Here is a 6,944-nt window from a genome sequence, read left to right as displayed (position 1 = left end):
TCCTTTTTCATATTCATACCTGGCTGTATATTATCTGACACAAAAGTTCTCTATAAAAATTCAGATTTCATCAAGAAGTTAAAACTGTCTATTGGAGTGGTCAAAATGCAAATGTAAGAAGGCAAATAAACAATATTTGAGAAAAATGAATTTGGTCTCAGTATTTTTCGGTATAAATTGATTTTATTGTATTCACTGAAGGTCTTCAATTATATACTACTATATACAATATAAATAAGGACATGTTTACTGCACTTCATTGATATGGAAGATAATATTAAAGAAGGTAGGGAAGAGGAAATAAGTGGGAAACACCTGATAAATGGGAATGCTGGTTTTACTCTCATAGCATTCATTGGAAAATGAGCTGTGTAGTAGGGCATTTGGGGACTGTGCTATTGAGGCAGAAGGTCTATTAGCACAATTAGTTCCTCTAGTGCACTGGCACCTACTCAGGCATTGCTAAAAGCTATGCACGTACAGGTGAACATGGAGAAAAATGTAGGAAAGGGTAAGTGTAGGACAATAGGCCTTTTACTGGGAGGGGAATAAAAGCCTGAAATTCTATGATAGTGACAGAAATAATACACAACAGCCAGACTTTCCCTGTGTCCTTCCCACCCACCAACCCCATAACTCTGGAGGTAAAGTCTGCTAGTCTGGTTAGTACTGTCCCTGATGCTCTGGTGCAATAGATTTGCTCAGATGGGTCTCAGTTGAAGGCTTTCCCCTTCCAGGTCGGGCCTTGGTTTAGACTTATTTCCAGGACTGCAGCAAACAGCTAATTGTGAATTAGTAAGAATCAGAAAAATAACTGAATGATTACCATTGTTGTAGTCTGAATAAGCTACAAAATTTATAGGACTCAGTAAAAAATGAAAATGAGGAGCCCCTGTTCAAAAATTAATGAGGATTTCAAGATGGCAACAGCAAAGCATTAAACAGGGACCTTCTAAGCATGAAGCACCATGCAAATGTGCTTTTGCATGCCCCTATAGTCCAGGATAAACTAGTGAGAACACCTGCAGTATAAAGGCTCTGCATGGGATTTCCAGTACAGTCCTATAGCATCATTCATGATCTAATAGTTGATGTAGTTATCAAACTTTGGGGCCATCACCTCTGGCAGGGAATCTAGCTACAGGAAAAAAAATCTAAGCTATCCCAGTAAAGGAAGAGAGGCAGCCCTAAGTGGGGAAGAACAGCCCCTTATCAACCCCAGAGATTCAAATGACTGTAGGATTCCTGAAGGGAAAAAAAAACCCACACCAAGCTGATCTCCCTGTGCTATGCAGTTGCTTCCCACTAGCTATCTATTTTACATTTGGTAGTGTGTATATGTCAATGCCACTCTCTCACTTCGTCCCAGCTTACCCTTCCCCCTCCCCGTGTCCACAAGTCCATTCTTTACATCTGTGTCTTTATTCCTGCCCTGCCCCTAGGTTCAGCAGTGACCATCTAGAGGGGTGGGATAGGGCGGGTGGAAGGGAGACACAGAGGGAGGGGATATATGTATACATATAGCTGATTCACTTTGTTATACAGCAGAAACTAACACAACATTGTAAAGGAATTATACTCCAATAAAGATGTTAAAAATAAATAAATAAAATAAAAACTTGCCAAAAAAAAAAAAATTCACACCAGCAGCCATCCAACTAGTTGCTGCCCCTAGAGGTGGGCAGTTGTCAGTGTCCCGAACTAAACATCTGCCTGCAGGGGTCTATCCAAGCTTTAGGACTGAGGGGTGGTATACATTTACAATCTCAGCTGCTCAGCCAGGACTGAGGGAACCATTTTCCCATGCTCTTACTCATGCTCCTTGGTGTTGGCTGGTGTTGCAGGTCAGAGTGACGTAACAGAGCATGTGTAAACGGTGAGATCCAAACCACAGTGTCTGATGAACGTACACTATGACACTAGCATGAAGTGGGACTCAGAAGAGCATAGCTCAAAGTAACTGTGAAGTGAGCCAGGCCTGCTGCAGGTCTAACAGTAAAGTATGGTAGCTAGTCTCCAGAAGGATTTCTAAAGATCCACAACTCCTATTGTTCATGGGCTTATGTAGTTGCCTCCCACATTAGGGTAAGGGATGGCCCCATTGACTTATTTAATTAATAGAAAGCAGCAGAAATGATGGGCATTTTTGTGTTCTTGGGAACTCTGAGATGTCATTTACAAAATTCAGCTACAGTGACAGAGAGACTCCTGCAGAGGTTCCAAGACTATACTGAGAATGAAAGAGGCCTCACTATCCCTGCTTCTCAGTCAAGCCTCAAGATGATCTTATTTGCAGTTATTAGGCTCCAAACATGACCAGCAAAAGAACCTCCCATTTAAGCCCAGTAAAGCAATAGAATTATGGAGGAGATAAGCTGGTGGTTGTTTTAAGCTGCCAAGTTTTAAAATGGTTTGGTCCATAGCTCCAGATTACTGAAACAACCAGTAACCGTATTAGTCAGTGTTCCATCTGGGAATCAGAACCACTGTGAACATTGCAGAATTGAGAATTTATTATAGGGGTTAACTGGGACAGTAAAGAACTGAAGAAAGAACCAGAGAATCAGAAAAAAGTTACTAACAAGCCGCCCTGAAATACTGGAGTTAGCTTTTGGTGTTGGATGTTGGAAGCTAAGTAAGGCCAGGAACTAGAGTGGGACCATGAGGGTAGAAGTCTATGGAAGTTTGTTGCCTCTGCATATCTACAAGCTCTGTGAGATTGTTGCCAAGTATCTTGTTATGGGTCTAGGATCATCATGATAGGTCAGCAAAGCCAGCATTCAAGAAGAAGCGTTAGACATGGAGTAGGGACGAGTAAGGACACCAGCCCATCTCCATGTTTCTTACTGCCTCCTATCAACCCTCCCTTCAGGCAGTTATGGCAGCTGTCTTACATCTGCCTTCCCAATTTAAATCAAATATCTCTTTTCACCAGCTCTAACCCAAAACCTCACGGTGTCTGTGAAATGTATTTCTATTTTTTCCAAGTTGCTTCAGCAAAGCCAATTCAAACATGGAAGCATGTAATGATGACTTGTTGCACAGCAAGGAATTTCCTTATGTCGTAGTAAGTGGACCCTGTCCCTAACGTAAAAATAAAAATGTAAGCAAACAGGAAGCTATGAGCTCCTGTGACCTGGTAGATTACTTCCTCCACATTGGCTGCATTGACTACAGAACTTCTGGCCCACTCCCATGAGGAACTGTGGAGGCATGTTAAACTGTGCCCATTTATCCACTTACATCCATATCTTGTAAGCCTTTTATACTGCTTGTTTGCTGACTCAGTAATAAACCCAAGTGAAAACAATTTAAGAGACCTTACCAATTTCCAAATGATAAAAATAGTTTTGATATTGAATAGAAGAGAAGGAACTGCCATGAAAAAAAAAGAGAGACAGCTTTTGTGTGTGTGTGTGTGTGTGTGTGTGTGTGTGCGTGTCCAAAGATGTTTATTATAGCGTCATATATAACAACCACAATCAAATTAAATGTCTGTCAGTGAAGGACTCAAATAAAGCACTGACATCTACCCCTTAGAACAGCATCTGGTCATCCTAACAGGAGTGTAGTAGATCTAGATGTCCAACAGGGAAAAATCTCCAAGATACATTAACAAGTGTAAAAAAACCAAAGGATAGAATAGTGTGCGTGAAACGATCCATTTGTGTAAAAAACAAATGTAGAGCTACAGATACATACACATACACACTAATGCACGCCTAAATTTACTAGGCTGATGTACCAAAGAGCAGTCATCTCCAATGAGCACCCATGGCAATAGGTGAAGATATGTCCTTTTTATTTGATCCCCTTCTGTTCTATTTTATAAAAAGTAAAACAATACATATAAAAAGAAAACAATTTTATACTGCCCTGCCTAGGTGTTTATAAAATACTGATGTAATGTCCAGAACTCCTACTATAATTCCTGGAAAATAAACCAGGCCAGAGGGAAAAAAGCTTTAGAAGTGGGGCCCTACCCATATATCCAGACAAAACTATAATTCAAAAAGACACGTGCACCCCTATGTTCATAGCAGCACTTTTCACAATAGTCAAGACATGGAAACAACCTAACTGTCCATCAACAGATGAATGGATAAAGAAGATGTGGTACATATATACAATGCAATACTACTCAGCCATAAAAAAGAATGAACCAATGCCATGTGCAGCAACAAATGAGAAAACTCAAGTGTGTGAGATCAAGAAAATGATTCAAGAAGGAAGGAGCAGTCAACCGTTTCTGGTTACTGCTGAAATGTGGCTAATGAATATAGCAATACAGTTATTAGTGACCTTAATAAGAGAAACCTTGCTAAAGAAAAAAATGGGTAGTGAATAAATAGAAAAACTGTGTGTACACAATTCTTTCAAGAATCTTAACTTGGAAGTAGAGTGTAGAGAAGGAGTAGAAATTGGGAAAAGTAATATGTGGTGCAAAGAGACTTAATTTGTAGTACAATTGTAAAGTTTTTTTGGAAATGTTACAGAACTATTTTATTTTTTAAACTCTATATACTGAACTGATAAAAATTAAAACTTTTACACAATTCTTTGTAATTAGACATTGGTAAATAGCAACATTGGTAAATAACAGACATTATGCCTTAGTTTTCTCACCTGTAAAAATGGTATACTAATACCCAGTCCAAGTGTTGTATAAATCTCATTAGATAATGACAGATCCTTGGCCTCATTCTTGCACATACTTAGTGTTCAATTCATAGCAGCTTTCATGCTGAGAAGCTTTGTACTGTTGTACCCCAAACTCAGGGATCTGATCACTGAGTGCCAACTGTACATCAGTCAGTCAGTCAGGATATTAAACTCCTACTATTTATCAACACTTTGCAGCTAAGTGCTGTGGATAGAATGGTGAATGAAAATACTGCTCTAAGTCCTCATGGAGGTTAGACTCTAGCAGAAAGACAGATATTAAACAAATCACAAGACATAAATATTTACAAGTTTTCAAAGTGGTCTGAAATTTCATTCATTCAAAACCTTGTCTTGTTCCTGATCTTAGAGGAAATGGTTTCAGTTTTTCACCATTGAGAACGATGTTGGCTGTGGGTTTGTCATATAAGGCCTTTATTATGTTGAGGTAAGTTCCCCCCATGCCTACTTTCTGGAAGGTTTTTATCATAAATGGGTGTTGAACTTGGTCAAAAACTTTTTCTGCATCTATTGAGATGATCATATGTTTTTTCTCCTTCAATTTGTTAATATGGTTTATCACATTGATTGATTTGCATACATTGAAGAATCCTTGCATTTCTGGAATAAACTCCACTTGATCATGGTGTATGATCCTTTTAATGTGCTGCTGTATTCTGTTTGCTAGTATTTTGTTGAGCATTTTTGCATCTATATTCATCAGTGATATTGGCCTGTAGTTTTCTTTCTTTGTGACATCTTTGTCTGGTTTTGGTATCAGGGTGATGGTCGCCTCATAGAATGAGTTTGGGGTATTCCTCCCTCTGCTATATTTTGGAAGAGTTTGAGAAGGATAGGTGCTAGCTCTTCTCTAAATGTTTTAACAAATTTGCCTGTGAAGCCGTCTGGTCCTAGACTTTTGTTTGTTCGAAGATTTTTAATCACAGTCTCAATTTCAGTGCTTGTGATTGGTCTGTTTATAATTTCTATTTCTTACTGGTTCAGTCTCAGAAGGTTAGGCTTTTCTAAGAATTTGTCCATTTCTTCCAGGTTGTCAATTTTATTGGCATATAGTTGCTTGTAGTAGTCTCTCATGATCCTTTGTATTTCTGCAGGGTCAATTGTTATTTCTCCTTTTTCATTTCTACTTCTGTTGGTTTGAGTCTTCTCCCTCTTTTTCTTGATGAGTCTGGCTAATGGTTTATCAATTTTGTTTATCTTCTCAAAGAACCAGCTTCTGGTTTTATTGATCTTTGCTATCATTTCCTTCATTTCTTTTTCATTTGTTTCTTTTTTTTTTTTTAACATCTTTATTGGGGTATAATTGCTTTACAATGGTGTGTTAGTTTCTGCTTTACAACAAAGTGAATCAGTTATACATATAAATAATGTTCCCATATCTCTTCCCTCTTGCATCTCCCTCCCTCCCACCCTCCCTATCCCACCCCTCCAGGTGGTCACAAAGCACCAAGCTGATATACCTGTGCTATGCGGCTGCTTCCCACTAGCTATCTACCTTATGTTTGGTAGTGTATATATGTCCATGCCTCTCTCTCACTTTGTCACAGCTCACCCTTACCCCTCCCCATATCCTCAAGTCCGTTCTCCAGTAGGTCTGTGTCTTTATTCCTGTCTTACCCCTAGGTTCTTCATGACATTTTTTTACTTAAATTCCATATATATGTGTTAGCATACGGTATTTGTCTTTCTCTTTCTGACTTACTTCACTCTGTATGACACACTCTAGGTCTATCCACCTCATTACAAATAGCTCAATTTTGTTTCTTTTTATGGCTGAGTAATATTCCATTGTATATATGTGCCACATCTTCTTTATCCATTCATCCGATAATGGGCACTTAGGTTGTTTCCATCTCTGGGCTATTGTAAATAGAGCTGCAATGAACATTTTGGAACATGACTCTTTCTGAATTATGGTTTTCTCAAGGTATATGCCCAGTAGTGGAATTGCTGGGTCATATGGTAGTTCTATTTGTAGTTTTTTAAGGAACCTCCATATTGTTCTCCATAGTGGCTGTACCAATTCACATTCCCACCAGCAGTGCAAGAGTGTTCCCTTTCCTCCACACCCTCTCCAGCATTTATTGTTTCTAGATTTTTTGATGATGGCCATTCTGACTGGTGTGAGATGATATCTCATTGTAGTTTTGATTTGCATTTCCCTAATGATTAATGATGTTGAGCATTCTTTCATGTCTTTGTTGGCAGTCTGTATATCTTCTTTGGAGAAATGTCTATTTAGGTCTTCCACCCATTTTTGG

General features: G+C 38.9%; 1 long non-coding RNA gene across 2 annotated transcripts in view; it reads right to left on the bottom strand.

Annotated features, from left to right (window-relative positions):
• Nucleotides 1–6,944, bottom strand: part of LOC132514653 (uncharacterized) — a 196,323-nt gene that overhangs the window by 75,155 nt on the left and 114,224 nt on the right. The window lies entirely within an intron of this gene.

Source organism: Lagenorhynchus albirostris, chromosome 2 (assembly GCF_949774975.1).
Source record: "Lagenorhynchus albirostris chromosome 2, mLagAlb1.1, whole genome shotgun sequence".
NCBI lineage: Eukaryota > Metazoa > Chordata > Mammalia > Artiodactyla > Delphinidae > Lagenorhynchus > Lagenorhynchus albirostris.
Note: the sequence above shows the minus strand (reverse complement) of the source record. Positions and strands in the feature narration are given on the sequence as shown.